General features: G+C 36.0%; 1 protein-coding gene across 2 annotated transcripts in view; it reads left to right on the forward strand.

The window, feature by feature from the left end:
• The first annotated feature begins 447 nt into the window (after positions 1–447).
• Positions 448–17,854, forward strand: part of LOC113396475 (KH domain-containing, RNA-binding, signal transduction-associated protein 2-like) — a 278,222-nt gene continuing 260,815 nt past the window's right edge. For both annotated transcript variants that reach the window (XM_026634416.2, XM_064218903.1), the window contains exon 1: positions 448–601. The gene's annotated coding sequence lies outside the window, so the exon portion shown is untranslated. The remainder of the gene's footprint in view (positions 602–17,854) is intronic.

Here is a 17,854-nt window from a genome sequence, read left to right on the forward strand (position 1 = left end):
TACAGGCTGTTACTATGATCACACAAGGCGTGTATAAAGATTATTCATAAACTAGTGATTTGTTTCTGTCTCAAAGTTATTGTTCTTTTCAACATTATGAATATCAAACATTTTATAAATCATGTATCGAAATTTAACCCCAAAATTGTATTGTACCTCGGTACTTCGACCACTTATTAACTTAAATAAACTTTACTTCAAATAGATTGTTAAAAATCTCATCAATTATTACAATAGGTGGCTACGAATTTTCCGAACCATGGTAGCGCTGGTAACATTTTCGGAACAATTGTATCATAAATCCCAAATTGATCAACGGAAACTATACCTTAATAACATAAGATAGAATTCATTTTCGATAATTGAATATACAGACATGCGCTCTCGTGTAAAGTACGAATTTAATGTTCCTGTTTCCTCGCATTTTCAGAGTCAGTCAGTACCCGTCCGACGTTCTCGTGGATCGGACGTCTGTTAGGAAGAGTAACGTATTACGCTCGCGAACGAAACGTGTGACTAATATTTTTATTTGAGTGAAATCAAGTGTCTTAAGTATTTTTCAAGACTGAAACATCGGAAACGAACGAAAAATTAAATAAAGGTAAGTGTTTTTTTTTTAAGTTTTTTTTTTATCGTTATTGTAGACAAAAAGGTCGAAGTACTCAAAAATTATGTTTTCATTCGCTTTTAAGGGGTAAAAAAAATGTTTTAAGGATGTATTAATTTATTTTAGTGGTCCATGATGGGACATCTCATCGTGTTGGAATTTGTTCCAGAGTGTAAAGGTAATTATAGTAAAGAAAATGCTTGCTTGACGGCGAACATATTTTGTCAAACTTTATTTTTCATTTGTTAAGGTAATCATATATATAACAAAAAGGAATGGAATTAATAACTGTTGTTCCTTGGTAAGACATTAATTGGCAATAAATAGGTAATTAATTAATGTATCAATTGTACGTATACAGAGCAGTGATACATAGAGAAAACATTTTAAAAACTCTCCTTATACAACATATTCACTTTGATTAATTTTTTTATGTAATTACTCAGAAAAAAAAATGTATCTTTGGTTGAAAAAAATGGTTCATTTACACTGTGTATTCGAGCGTCATGTTTTTAAGGGTCGGTGACCCGGGAATTGTTATTTTAGGGGATTTTCGATTTCATTTAATTACTTGAAATCTATATTAATTTAGATTAATACCAAAACTAGGATCCAGATCTTATATTGACTTATTACCTGATAAGAGACTAAGATAGATATCACTATATAAGGACTAAAGGGGTCGATACATAGCACATTTACAACTACAAATTCGAAGAAATTGCATACACATAGTCTCAACTTTACGCCCTTGAATAGGTAATTTAAAAAAATGTGTAATGTCCTTGCTTGGAATTTAAGCTTCGCACACAATCTTATCAAAATCGGTTTAATGGTGTAGCCGTGACAACATAACAGCCCAGTGATTAGAACGCGTGCATCTTAACCGATTATTTCGAGTTCAAAGCAGGCAAGCACCACTGAATTTTCATGTGCTTAATTTGTGTTTATAATTCATCTCGTGCTCGGCGGTGAAGGAAAACATCGTGGGGAAACCTGTATGTGTCTAATTTCAACGAAATTCTGCCCCATGTGTATTCTACCAACCCGCATTGGAGCAGCGTGGTGGAATATACTCCAAAACCTTCTCCTCAAAGGGAGAGGAGGCGTTAGCCCAGCAGTGGGAAATTTACAGGCTGTTAATGTAATGTAATGTAATCGCTAACAACTTCGCTTGCTTTTGTACGAGGTTTGTTGTAGGGTCTGAGGCATTAGATGTAGTCTAGATCTTTCCTTGGAGTTCTCCTTGGAGGACAGAATTTCAGCGAAATCGCAAGCCTATATTTCGTATTCTTTGACTTTCATACGGTATGTATTATAATGTTTTTCAATTAGTCGAAAAGAATAACTACTGATGTTCTTACTGATTTTTCACGTTTGTGATAAAAAAATCGGTTTTAATTAAATTCTTAGGAGAGCCTATTTGAATCGAAAATATATTTATTGACTTTTGACACTGGCTGTATAATTAACGACAAATTTTTTACTTCTCGCTCTTTAATTAATTTGAATTCCGATTATAAATTATTTAAAAAATAAATGCTCTTTGAGATACCTCATTGAACGTAATTAGAGAGTACTTATTCTATTATGATTTACCAAATGAACATTGAAATTTAAATGTAATGGATTGATTTAAGGTATTTTTAATAGCATTTTTTTTTATTCAAGTTCAAACACAGGTGCACCTTCTGCAAATCCAACACTATCGGAGGGGTAATGTGCAGGACATATAGCTTAATTTATTTTCCGAGGAGTGTACACACTTCCGAGATGGCCTAGTGGTTAGAACGCTTGAATCTTAACCGATGATTGCGGGTTCAACCCGGGCAACCACCACCGATTTTCTATGTGCTTAATTTGTTTTTATAATTCATCTCGTGCTCGGCGGTGAAGGAAAACATCGTGGGGAAACCTGTCTATGTGTCTAATTTCAACGAAATTCTGCCACATGGGTATCCACCAACACGCATTGGAGCAGCGTGGTGGAATATGTTCCAAACCTTCTCCGCAAAGGGAGAGGAGGCCTTAGCCCAGCAGTGGGAAATTTACATGTTGTGTGTGTTACACACTTTCAAGTGCCAGACGCGAGCTGGTGCAGAGATTTTTTCGAACCCCTCAATATTTTTTATCGGCCCAACTTGAGACTTGTCGTAGGATCTCAGGAACTGACAACAACGGCCTTATATCTATCAACTAGAAAAACGAGGCTGTCAACACAAACTTAACTTATACATATTGTTAGCATAGTGTTTTATTTATTATGGTCATATTTCTCGTTTCAGTGATTTCTCTAATTTTGACATACGAAAGAAGTCTTAGCGTTGGTTAAATAACTATCACCTAAACAGTGGTTTATAAGAAATTAGAGCGAAGCTTCTACCATAACTACCTTATAACTAAAAGAAAAATTCTTATTAACAATGAAGTATTTTAAAGGATTGTCGAATAAATAATTGCAAAGTCAAGTCTGCCCTACTTCTGGCCAGATGCCGCTCTTCTTTAGGTTAATGTTTGGAACTTATTACACGACGCTGATCCAGATTTGGCGTACTTTGCAAAAGTAGATCTGGGTACCTACCCACTTATATTTTATACCGCCAAAAGGTATTATACAGGTATTATACAGTAGGCTATTAGACAGAATAATCCAAGGGTTATAATGTATTCGATCTCAGAACCTTGTGATCTTCTCAAACTAGTCACTAAGCTCAACGGACTTGCAGAATTAATTTTATAGGAATGTTTATTTTGCTATATTCAATTATTACGATAGGGGAGGTTATTCTTAAGGGAACACATTTTTTTTACCTTGATGGTTAGTATTGTTGTGTTCCGCTTTGAAGGGTGAGTGAGCCAGTGTAATAGACACGAATAATAAATAAATATAAATAAATAAATATTGGACAACATCACATACATTACTCTGATCCCAATGTAAGTAGCTAAAGCACTTGTGTTATGGAAAATCAGAAGTAACGACGGTACCACAAACACCCAGACCCAAGACAACATAGAAAACTAATGAACTTTTTCTACATCGACTCGACAGGGAATCGAACCCGGGAACTCGGAGAGGCGTGTCCATGAAAACCGGTGTACACACCACTCGACCACGGAGGTCGTCGTCACGAAGGATACTACATTTTAATTACCGAGATTGATGTCATATTGGTGTTGTTAGGAATGGTTAATATTTCTTACAGCTCCAATGTCTATGGGCGATGATGATTAAGGAGGCCATCTGTCTATCTCCGTAATTATTAAAAAAAAAAAAAAACAATAATGCTTAATTGAATTTAACTCAGGTGACAAATGACAATACTAAACTTTATAAAGTATCAGCTACCCATCCATTGGTACAATAAGGCTCCATAGACAACTTTTAAATTAAAGATCAAACATAAAAAGACAAATTCTTGTTTATTTCTGACTAGGACCGTTGAAATTCTCGGCTTTTCTCTGCTATAGTTTGCGTGTATTATACTTATAACCATTTCTCTTGAATCATTCTGTTTATTAATGAAAACCGCTGTAAACTCCTTTCCGTAGTTTAAAAGATCTAAGCGTGAAAACTGTGTAGAGAAAAGAAATACTCCGTGATATTAATTCATTGTTCAAAGAGAATTAAATGTAATTTTATTTTTGCATCCAATTCTTTACCTTGTGAGTGAAAAAGAAGATTCGATCTTTGCGCTGGTTTTTCAAGGTTCAGGGATAGAAAAAAGGGCGGAACAGAGTACTTTTTAATTGTACTACACTTCCAGTTTTAAAACGTTTCGCACGTTTCTGCGGTCCGTTTCATTCTGGAGTTAAAAGTTTTGTAAAAATAAACGTAAGTTGAAATTTATTTTTCCAAGAAATATATGGTGAAGTTTTCCAAGAAATATATCGTGAAGTTTATTATGAAACAGCAGAACAAAACTCACTGAGTCAGTGGCAGCTTGGAATCTTAAAACATAGCTGAGAGTAGCCTTTGAGTTTTTGCCGGTTCTCATTCGTAGAATCTACATTTTGAACCAAGTTTATATTTAATTTAATCCGTTTACATGATTCAAAAGATCTTACGACAGCAATTCATTAAATTTTGACTTGTCGTATAAATACTGACTTAACTTTGACACGACTTTTTTTATTCGTTTACCGTCATAAAACAATCGGTCGAGTATTTCTGGATTTTCTGTAATTCAATGGACGAACGAGACCCCTCAACCGCTAACTAAAGTACAATGCGAACTTTACTTGAAGATTTGAACTACTTTATCTCGTAATGAAAACTGAATGTCTACGTCATGTAATCTCAAGAACTAACGGATTATTCAGGTGGATTTACTGCATAAGAATGTGGATTAACACAATATCTTTCTGCCCCACCTTTTCCTTTGGATGGGCAGAAATTTTATAAACCAAACTTTCAAACTGAAACACGACAATACAGTAATTCTGTTTGGCGGTAGAATATAGTTAAATAAAAAGATCTGTTGACAAGGAGGATAAAAATCCAATGAATTGTTTTGTCTTTGTCCATAAATATTTGAAATCCTGACTGACTTTGGCTACAGCGGCCAATCTCAAGGAAGACCACAAGTGATCGGCCCGACTTGGGGTTTTAACCCGTAATCTAGGGATCTGCGGACCTATATATGGCCACTAAGCTGTCGATTATGCATTTATACTTCAGTATTGGATTGAGAAATATACATTATGATTTATAATAATGTATATTTAATAAGCTAATACTCGTTGAAATCCAGGCAGGATGTATAACATATAAGTATAATTTTATTTAACTAACATGACTTTGTATTTTTAAATGTTAAAAAACAGTAACTACTGAGTTTCTTACCGGTTCTTCTCGGTACAATCTGCATTCCGAACCGGCGGTAGTTTCACTTATATACTCTTATAGTTTGTTAAACGACCTAAGCCTACTTGAATAAAGTATATTTTGATTTAGATTTGTATATAATTAGACATATTTGACATCATTTCTTATCGAGATCTCTTTAGTATTTTTCGTAATTTAATTTTCTAAATCTTTTTCATCTCTATTCAAATGTTTTAGACCGCTTTATTTAAATGGTTCTCAAAGGTAACACAGTTATGATTTAGTTAAATTTAAACCGAAAACATAATTTTACGTTAAACCTTCTCTCTAATATTATTAAACATCTTGTTTTATTTCAAAGTCAAACAGTGACTACAAAGTACTTTAAAATATAAATCAAGACTCAATCCGACCGGCAAATTTGTTCAACAGGTTAATTAATTCATTCAAACGTAATATATAAACTCGGTTTGGTTTTGAAATCGGCTCAGTTCCTTAGAAACTATTGTGGTATTATAATATGAATATCTAACATCTTCATTTAACTTATGTATATAATATATATTTATAATATATATATATATATACGTATAATAAGTATCGGTTACAATTGCTTTAACCCCCTTACATATGTGTGTCAATGGGCTTGTTGGCTTAGATCCTGAGGTCCTAAATTCAAACCACGAATCGATTTTGTAAAAAGTTATCGGTTTGTCCGTTGATAATTTTTCGGTTCCAGTGAATGTCTGGAAATTGGCTGTGCTTAAAATTCTGCAAGCAAGTAAAGCAGTCCTGTGCTCTTGATTTCTTCGATCGTGTCGAATTTCCGCCCCATCATCATGCACTTGGCTACGATAATTTCTCATGTGCAGTTAAGTATGTCGCAGTGAGCGAAATCGGTTAGGAGGACAGTAATATAGCCAGATATAAAATGACCACGACAACATTGGCAGAACAATAAATCCATCGGTCTGCCAACAAATCCATAGTTGGGTGATGCATGTATGGCCTAAGAAGTATTTTATATTCCAAACCGTGCGAAGCTGTGTGAAGACATACAATCGAGTTGCTCGTAAAAAAATAAAAATACAACCACAGCCTTTGTTTTCTGTACGAAAGAGTCCAAATTAAAGCATACATCCGGGTCTGGCGACTATTTACGTTTTTTCGTTACCTAATGAGAATATGGTTGCTAGATTTCATGGTTGCAGGACAACGGGAAATCAAGTGCTAATTATGACGGAAGTTTGGAGTTCAACCAGCAAATTTGTATTTTATATAATTCTTCTGTATGTGGACCGATTTTGATTTTTTTTTTCGTGGTTGTGTTTGAGTTCTCTTAATGGTTTAGGTTGGGCCCAGTAGACGTAGTAGCAGGTGGCGCTGCGATCAATGGCGAAAACTTATTTTGACGGACGAGGTCGGGACGGATAGCTAGTTATTTATACAAGTCATCTTAAATGTAACGATAGTATGTTCGTATACAAAATAATCTCGTTAATTAATTGGCCATTATAAAATATTCTGAGGGTTTTGTTACACAAACGAATTCTATTTGAATTGTTTTCGTAACCTGTGTTTTATTATCTAATTATATGTAATTTAGTCTTAATACGTGTAATTTCCGTCGAGTGCTGAACAAAGGCCTTCTTCTTTTGAGGAAATGTTTGGAGCTCTTCAATGCACTTGGGGGCAGGGCTTTTTGCAAGCCCGTCTGGGTGGTACCTACCCAGACTTGCACAAAGCACAGGCACAAGCGACATAACATCTTAGTTCCCAAGGTTGGTGGCGAATTGATGTAATGTAAGGACTGGTTATTATATTTTACAGTGTCAATGTCTATGGGCGGTGGTGACCATTTACCATCAGGTTGTCCATTAGCCCGTCCACCTACATATTACATATTAGATTTCTTTCAATATATGCATGTTACTTTCACTGAGAATAAGATGAGTGATAAGAAACATATGTCAAAACTCAGTGAGATTTAGTCCGGATTTGGACCCAAAATCTTTGGTTAAGATTGACGTGAACTGGCCACGGTATTGTTGTGTGTTTTGACGTAGGCCCAAAGCGCGCAGCCGCTAGCGTCACAGCTATCGAGGGGTACCCGGAACGGCGAATATGAGGATAGTCGCGCATGCGTATCACACGGATAAATTGCTAAACATGGAGTCACTCCCTACAGTTGGAATACCAAGACCAGTATATACTCGTAGAACCTTGGTTCAAGTCAATGGAAAATAAGACTCGTAAACTAGCAAACTACATTGCGTCAATTTTAAAAATGGACTAACATTATTTTTGTAATTGTAGTTTTGTAATCATACGTTACGTATAATTACGTTTGTGTTTACTTTTTAAATTATATAATTACATATATTAAGGTCCTGACTTCGCATGTGTTTATAGAAGAACATTTCGAGATTTATTTTTTAACCGAATTCAAAAAAGGAAGAGGTTCTCATTTTGTGTATTAATAGTATCTTATATATGTATATATGTTCGAGCAAAACTCAGTCAAATTTTGCAAATATTTTTTTTTTTTTCGAAAGTGGTTTTACTACGGATGAATGTTAAATGGGACCATGACTGGTAAGGCTTCGTGTACGCCCGTCTGGTAAGGTATCACCCAGTCATCATATATTCTACTGCAAAGCAGCAATACTTTCTTGGTTTCCGGTTTGAAGGGTGAGTGAGTCAGTGTAACTGCTGGCACAAGAATAACTAAGTTCCCAAAGTCCGTGACGTATGGAGATGTATAGAATGATTTAAATTTATTATGGCGGTAGTGACAATATATATTATGAGGTGACTCTTCTGCCCGTTCGCCTACTTATTGTATAAAAAATACACCATTTAAATATCGTAAAGATCATCTTATGAGTTTCGGAGTCAGACAACTTTTTAATAAATGCCAGCAAATCTATGCAGCTGCTTTATTATTGCTATAAGCTGTTGAAGTCGTTTTTTTGGGTTTTTAATCTTTAAGTTCATTTAAAATTTAAGTATTTAATAAGTAAACGGATTGTACGAGATAATCTGGTCCTAACTATTTTTACTTAAGTCATGTAATCAAATCTATATTAATAACAATGTATGAAGGCCACCCCTCATCTTCATCTTCGTTAAGGGTGTATCAATTTTCGGCCCAAAATAATCAAAGACAAGGGGGGGAAGGGGTGCTGTAAGTTTTTGCCAACATACTATGACTTCATGCTAGTATTCGTTTAAATTTTCTTCTGTGACTGAGCCTGTGTAACTACAGGCACAAGGGACATAACATCTTAGTTCCCAAAGTTGGTGGCGCATTGGCGCTGTAAAGATTGGTGATTATTTCATTTTTTTATGATACGGTGCCCATTTTTTTTTTTTTTTGACAACATCACATACATTACTCTGATCCCAATGTAAGTAGCTAAAGCACTTGTGTTATGGAAAATCAGAAGTAACGACGGTACCACATACACCCAGACCCAAGACAACATAGAAAACTAATGAACTTTTTCTACATCGATTCGGCCGGGAATCGAACCCAGGACCTCGGAGTGGCGTACCCATGAAAACCGGTGTACACACTACTCGACCACGGAGGTCGTCAAATTTGCACGTCCACCTTCCGATATCATAAAAAAAAAATATTGAAACATCAATAATTTTGTCCATGGTATAATTTTGACGTATAACGTACTTCCCTTCTCGTGTGTGCCGCGGTAACGTGTGCATTGTGAGTACGTCTCGCTTAAAAGTTAGCTAGTGTAACGGGCTATTATCCTTCTCCTGTAACACCACCCATCCCCTGGCTGTGTTCTTCGAGTGTGTGAAGACCAAGGGAGCGAGAAGAAGAAAGTGTCTTCAAAAGTAAGAGTCCAGATTTCGATGTAACAACTGCCTTTTTACTCAACTAAATACAGCTCATTTATATCTCACGTGTACAGTACTTATGTACTATTCCAGACTATAAATTTATATATCTAGCTCTGTGTCAAATATCATTCAGATCCGTTCAATTCGTTCTTGCGTGATTGAGAATCTTCATCCATCGAAACTTTTGCATTTACAATATTAATTAGATTAGGTTTGTTCTAAATCAAACGTTTGAAAATAATATATGTTAATTTTTTAATGCGACTTAACTCCTTAACACTTTGATTCAACTTATATAATTTTATTTATAATATTGTTACAAGGTTTTTTATTTTGTAGGTCATGTAAGTATTATAATGTTAAAAGAAATTATAATATACCTTTGAACTTTCTTTACTGTTTATTTAATTACCTTGTATTTATTTTGACTGTATTATTATAGTGGTTGGCTTGTAAGCCTCGAGATCAGAAGGTTCTAAGTTCAAATCGAAGGCTGGATAAATAAAACTTTTTTTTTTTTCGGTATTTAGTAAGTTGTTTTTTAGTTTTTACTTGGTAGTAGGGCTTTGTGCAAGCCCGTCAGGGTAGGTATCACTCTCTCATCAGATATTCTACCGCCAAATAACAGTACTCTGTATTGTTGTGTTCCGGTTAGAAAGGTGAGTGAGCCAGTGTAATCACAGGCACAAGGGACAAACCATCTTAGTTCCCAAGGTTGGTGGCGCATAGGTGATGTAAGGAAAGGTTAATGTTTCTTACAGCGCCTTTGTCTATGGGCGGTGGTGACCACTTACCATCAGATGCTCCATATACTCGTCCGCCAACCAAAGCCATAAAAAAAAAGTTATGTTTACAATCGCATTCCTTGGAAAGCATGTGAAGCTGTTGGTTCTTTGCTGTGAACTAATGTCGTGTCTTATTGCTGACATTATATATGAGACTGTTTGATGGTATATCTGTGTTTGCACAGACATCATATATTCTAACGACAAGCAGCAATATAAAATATTGTTGTATCCGATTTGAAGCGTGAGTGAGCCAGTATATATAACACAAGGGACATAATATCTCAAATCCCAAGGTTGGTGGCGCATTAATGTCTTCAGGAATGGATAATTTAATATCACGAGGACTATTTGTTAGACCGCCTACCTACTTGGTATGAAAAAAAATCTTGTCAGAGACAAGCAAGCAAGCCGCAGAAGAAGCCCGTTTGAAGTCAATTAGAAGAAGTAATAATTTTTTTAAATAATAGAGTTTTACTTTATATTTAATGAAATATATAAGAATTGTAAGGATATGTTTAGACAAAATGGACCAGTCATAAAAACATATCGTGAGTCTAACCGAGGTTTGCTGGTTTAATTACGAACAAGTATTTTTGAATTATCATGTGCTCAAGTTGTTTAGGATTCATCTAGTTTTAGGACGTAAAGGAAAACATGAAGTTATCTACATGTATCAGATGAAAATCTGCCACCGTTTGTATCAGTCGCTGTAAAATTGTAAATATCTAACGGAGATTATAATCTATCTCGCGAGTAAACTGTCGAAAGATTGAAAATGGCTCGAGACGGCTTCTTGTTACGCACTCGAAATCCTTTTGACGAAATCATTCCAACAGATTGTAGAGAGAGGAAAGATGTTATATAATAAAAAAACCGAAAATTAATTAGTATATTTCTTTGTGGTATTGCTTACAAGCTAAGTTCGGTAGCTTCATTAAATATCGTTTTAATTTAATTTAAAATACTTTATTGCACAACACAGGAATACGTAATATAAACACAAAACATTAAATAAAAGGCGGTCTTATCGCTTACAGCGATCTCTCACAGACAAACTTTGGTGGTAGAACCTTAGAACGAAAACAGGTAATTGCAGAAATAGATGGAGAGAGGAGATAGAAAACTATAACATAAAATATTTATACTAATGTGTTATAATAAACTACACATAGCTACATCCCAATAATACACGCATAATAATATAGTATATATTATATATACATACATACTTGCATACATTATTTAGCCGACCTCCGTGGTCGAGTAGTGTGTACACCAGTTTTCATGGGTACGCCACTCTGAGGTCCCGGGTTCGATTCCCGGCCGAGTCGATGTAGAAAAAAGTTAATTAGTTTTCTATGTTGTCGTGGGTCTGGGTGTATGTGGTACCGTCGTTACTTCTGATTTCCATAACACAAGTGCTTTAGCTACTTACATTGGGATCAGAGTAATGTATGTGATGTTGTCCAATATTTATTTATTATTATTTATATGGATAGATTTCTTTCAAACGATGCTTAAAGATGGACAAGGATTTAGACTGCCTTATATCAGTGGGTAGTGGATTCCAAAGTTTGACGGTTTTCACATTGAAAGAGTTGCTGTAGGGTTGTGTCCGGCTACCCCGAGAACCCCCCTCTAGGTGTTGGAGGCCCGCGTAGGCGGGCCGACCGTCAGGGCGTCACGGTAGCATGCGCAAGCGATCCCGTGGCGCCCGCCGAAAGACGGAGAGGGTACCGTTGGTTTTTTAGTGGGTAAACCCGGTGTACCTGGGTGCATTCGGCGTCCAGGTCTCCGGGGAGTCCCACACGCTTCCCCCACGTGATGGAAAGTGGGGGGGGTAGCGCGTAACGCGTTTTTCCAGAGAGAAAAAAAAAAGGGTTGTGTCCGGCTGCAGGGTGTTACCAGTTTGTTATCCTCACTAGAACGCAGGTTGTGTATGCTGTCAGACAGAAGAAATTTAAAGTTCGTAAATCGTTTTGTTAAATGACGATTCAAAAGTGTTTGTAATTGCCTACTTGAATAAAGTAGATATTTTTTGCCCACCTGGGCGTGTACCACCCATTCGTCGGTCATGTTCTACCACCTAACAGCAATACTTAGTATTGTTATATTCCTGTTTGAAGGGTTGAATGAGCCTGTGTAAAGTGTACTACAGGCTCCACAGTCATCACATCTTAGCTAAGATTGGGCATTGGTGATGTAAGGAATGGTTATTATTCCTTATAGCGTCGACGTCTATGGGTGGTGACCACTTACCACCAGATGGCCCATTTGTCCGTCCGCATATTTATTACTAAAAATAAATACTTTTATTACATGTACTATAACCATACCATGTAATAACAGAGCAATTATTTTTTATGACAGCATTAGGGTGAATTGTTTCATGTGGTTTTTGCTGTGAGGGTTAAAAGAACTTATAGCATACGTCGATATTAGACTGGAGTTAGGAAAATGCCGGAAGGAGCCGAGATGGCACAGTTAGAACGCGTGCATATTAACCGATGATTTCGGGTTCAAATCCAGGCAGGCACCACTGAATTTTCATGTGCTTAATTTGTGTTCATAATTCATCTCGTGCTCGGCGGTGAAGGAAAACATCGTGTCCAATTTCAACGAAATTCTGCCATATGTGTATTCCACCAACCCGCATTGGAGCAGCGTGGTGGAATATTTTCCAAACCTTCTCCTCAGAGGAAAAGGAGACCTTAGCCCAGCAGTGGGAAATTTACAGGCTGCTAATGTAGGAAAATAATTCGATTGATATCAGAAACGTTCAGAGCAGTTATTATTTAGTTAATAACAATTCATTATTTAATTAAGAAACTAGGCAGACTAGAGACTGGTCCATCACATAGGAACTGGTCATTGTCCATAGATCTTAGAACTTTATGTAATATAAATCACCAATTCGCTATCTATATTGGGCACTAAGATGGTATGCCTTGTAGTAGTTAATATTATAAAGGGAGCCATTGTCGGAAGCGGTGTTTGATCGATCGACCGAGCGACGATCGATCTTTGCTATAAATAACAAAAATAACATGGATCTTGATTTACTTCGAGTATACTAATTTGCATGCTGTAGGTTTTATTTTATAGTGTTGTTTAGGGGATTTTCATTAACGCTATATATCCACATTTTTTCGCGTTGGTTATAAAGCATTATTGGCAATTTCCGCAGTTGGCCAAATATTAATGCGGTATCGGCCGACAGTTTAGTGGGGAGTTGATGCCTTTCATATAAAAGCCCGGCAAACTATTTAGTAATTGGATCGCCGTGACTAGGCTGAAATGCTGGCTCTGTCCGTTTCAGCCTTTTCACTTATTTATATAGATAATGTATAAAGTAGGTCACATGCCTTTTAGGTAAAGGGGATAAAGGGGTTACACGTGCTGTTGAGTTAGTCAGTAAAATTAAAAAGTCTCGTAAAATATTTCATAGTTGTTGCTTTACACTTATTTTTAAAAGTGTAACGTGTACTGTGATTATCCCAAGTCACGCTACGATTCTTTACTGTACAAAAATTAATATAAATGACTTCTTCCTTCTGTTAATAATGTCAGTTCATTCGTTCCCTATACATTCCTAAGCTATTTATCATATTCTGATGTAATTTGAACTTTTCTTCGTACGCTAACGGTTCTTAGCCAAATAGACAAGAGTTTGTTGGTACTTCAATATAAGCCTTACTTATTTACTTGATATAAGTACCTTAGTTTTTGGTTGAAGGCTGGTGGTGCAATGACGATGATGCGATGGTCATGGCCTATGGTGACCACTTACCATCAGATAGCCCATTTTATAAGATAAAAATATAAATATAATATAATACGAAGTGTATCTGCAATAAAAATATTACTGCTTAAATTCCTGTTACCATGTTCACAAAACGATTCGTTTTGCTTACAGATTTTGAGACTCGTGACAAATGTCTGTCACCTTCATACGTTCAGTCTAAAAGCTTGTATATCCTATTCCAATCGAAAAAGGCATAGAAAAACCATAAAACCAAACGATAAATTATGGCACATATAAACGAACCTTAGATTTACATGACGTGTGATTTGCTAATAGCTCGGCTGTATTGTGCACTACGAACTGATTTTGATTAATATATTATGTTAATTTATAACAAAACAGTGTTCGCCTAGACTATATATGTACGCCGAGATTTAAAAATTTTTTTTTCGTGATTTCACAGTATCATTATATCATTGATTGTCACCAACCTTTGGAACTAAGATGTTATATCCCTTGTGCCTGTAGATAGCTACACTGGCTCACTCACCATTCAAACTGGAATACAATAATAATCAGAATCGCTGTTTGGCGGCAGAATACCTGATAAGTGGATGTTATAAACACAGGCTTGTACAAAACCTTAACACCAAGTAAAATTATAACAATTTGTTATTTTAGTGAAATAAATACTTATTCCCTTACCAAGAAAGAAGATTTAAGACGTATTTTGAAATTCCATTTTAGAAAAGCATTTTTCAGTTCTGTTTTCGTGAACTTCGGAAGTGCTTTCACGACCGTTCCGTAAGTTCCGTGAGTCTCGGATAATTAATTTAAATTTGGCCGTCTGTCACATTTTACGTTACTTTAGCTGTTTTTCAAAGAAGTAATAAGTGTCCTTATTTGATACTTTTTTTTTTCTTGATTACACGAACGTTCGAGAAGTTGAACAAATGGATAATTGTTACAAGTATCTTTACAAAATTAGTAATTTGAAAAATTACTCGGTTGTTGCGCGTTGTATGATCCTGGCTGAGGAGATACCACCCACTCATCATAATATATACCTCCATATAAATAGTAGATATATAGAGCCGAGACGGCCCAGTGGTTAGAACACGAGCATCTTAACCGATGATTTCGGGTTCAAACTTAGGCAAGCACCACTAAATTTTTATGAGCTTAATTTGTGCTTCTCGTGCTCGGTGAAGGATCGCGAGGAAACCTGCATGTGTCTAATTTCAAGGAAATTCTGCCACATGTGTATTCATATAACCAACCCGCATTGGAGCAGCGTGGTGGAATACTCCATACCTTCTCTTCGAAGGGAGAGGAGGTCTTAGCCCAGCAGTGGGAAATTTACAGGCTGTTAATGTAAAAATGTAATTTAATATATATAGTTATATTTAGTATTATAGTAATCCAGTTTTAAGTTTTATTTTTATTTTTTTAAATTTATTTTTATGTTTAAAGGTCTACAAAACAAAATTACAATCACAAAAATAGACATGATTATATTTTTCATGATGTAGACACGGCATGCGTTTAATATTAAGTACCAATTAGCGTCTAGTCCATGAGAGCAGCAGATACTAAGCATACATTTTTTTAATTTATTTTTGTTTAATTTGATTTATTTAATCTATTGAAATATTTTTTTTAAAATAATTTTTAATGAGGCTATAGAACGGTCGGCAAAAATATCGTAATATATGACGACTAAATGCGACATGTTGTTTTATGAAATCTTCACAGACGCGTCATCCGTATTGCCGAAGATTTTTGAAATGATAACTTCTTATGGGAGGGTAAAGCGCTTTGTTACGTAACGCGTTACGGCGCTAGTCTGTCTCGCTTCCTCGTAGGCATATATCAGCGGTAGGCAGGCTCCTCTTCTCTCACTCTAACCCACAGCGCTAGCCGTATGTCGGACAGTTGAAGCTATCACTTCTGTCGAGCATTCTGAGACGAACACGGTTTTTTTTCGTTTGTTATTTATGCAAGAGCAGAAATTTGTCGTGTTTAGTCCTGAAAAATGTCCGTATTTTAGCGAAAACGACACGGACAGATACTAGTTAAGAGCATCGTAGTTATATTAATATAAAGCCTTTTCAGCATCATCGTAATTGTCGGTCATCTTCGAGTAGGCGTGGCTTATCGGGTAAGGAGACGGTAGCTCAATAAAAAAAAGTACTGTTATGATAATCACTTCACTTTATATTTCACAATAGTTTTTTTTTGAGTTAACACGATATTACTTTTATTATATAATTATAGCTCACTTTGAATCAGAATTTAACGTCCACCGAGCACGTGAATGCGTGCGCACTTTGCGACGAACCAAAACTCACTGCCTCTTTTCACCCGATGGCCGCCCCTCCAGTCCTCGGTGTTCGTTATGTATATTGATGTTTGACAGATCACGTGATAAGAGGCGGATGCGCCGACAAATATTATTTGGTGTATTTACAAACAATAGCGCCGTGTTTTGTTTAGCAACTATGATCGATTTGAATGTGACTCTGATGTGAATTTGGAGTATACCGAAACGTACGTTTGTGAATATTAAATCAATGATTTCACGTACAAAATAAATTACAGATTATGTTATGTATGATATTTCACCTGTTCAGTCTCGTGGGCGTAGATTGAGGTTCTAGATTACAAAGTCAAAGGTTCAAATCCTATAGAGAAATTTTCAAATGCAGCTGGAGTTTGGTAACGTTCCTTGTATACAGCACATAGAGCTCCTGATTTCTTTCCGTTCGTGTTGGTTCGTCGTCATCGGAATATGCGAATTATTCATGTTTTATGTGTGAAACCAATTTGTGCCATAATATTTTTGTAAACATTTGTTATGACTATTTTCGTTTTAAATAATCTAATACTTTTTGGTATAGATCATCTATTTGCGTGCCTTGGGGTAAGACCGGTCATTTGCCGTGACGGCAAACAGCATGACGCCATTACATTACATTAGCAGCCTGTAAATTTCTCACTGTTGGGCTAAAGCCTTCTCTCCCTTTGAGGAGAAGGTTTGGTGCATATTCCACGACGCTACTCCAATGCGGGTTGGTGGAACGTGGAACGTGGACGCCATTAACTAACTTTAAAAAAACAGAAGGAGGTAACGCAACTCGGTTGTATTTTTATATGTTTTATGTTTGTTACCTGTGACGTTCGTCATTTATAAACCGATTTGGAAAAATCTTTATTCGTTTGGGAGAGCTTACTATTCGTTTGGCTTTAGGGAGGCATCCCTAAAGGATAAAATAATAGGCGATGAAATTATTATGGGCTCGAATTTTATTTATTGCTTATATTCCAAGAGTTTTATTTGAAGTCGTTTTTTTAGGGTTACCCAAAGGATAAAAACAGTACCCTATTTCATAGACTTCGCTGTCTGTCTGTCCATCTGTCTGTCACCAGGTTGTATCTCAAGAACCGCGATAGATAGACAGTTGGAATTTTCACAAACTATGTATTTCTGTCGCCGCTAAAGCAACAAATACTAAAAACAAAATAAAATAAATATTTAAGGGCCATACAGAAAACACCATGTTTTGCCTATTTTTGTTCGCTATCAATAAACGTGTGTACCTACTGTTTACCTAGTCAATGGTAAATTCAGAGGCGCACGAAGTCGCGGGCACAGCTTGGGGTAAATATCATAAACAATTATAATTAGTAAGAATTTATATTAAAGATTCTAAATGTATGCGTCATAAAGGGAAACCAGATAAACTGGCGTCGTTAGCGTTACGTAACGAAGCGGTTTACCCTCCCATAAGAAGTTATCACTTCAAAATATCTCAGAACTGATTCTATAAAACAATAGCAAGATATAGCGCGCGGATCTTTGTAGTGAAGAAACAAAAGCGAATACAAATGATTATAACGAATACATATTCCCAATGTTACTAAATTTTTGTCTTTGCTTCATCTTTGCTAACGTCAAAAATACTGTCAATTTAATAAATAATTATTGACGTATTAACAAAAAGAGGCGTTGGGCAGTC

Source organism: Vanessa tameamea, chromosome 25 (genome assembly GCF_037043105.1).
Source record: "Vanessa tameamea isolate UH-Manoa-2023 chromosome 25, ilVanTame1 primary haplotype, whole genome shotgun sequence".
NCBI classification, from domain to species: Eukaryota; Metazoa; Arthropoda; class Insecta; order Lepidoptera; family Nymphalidae; genus Vanessa; species Vanessa tameamea.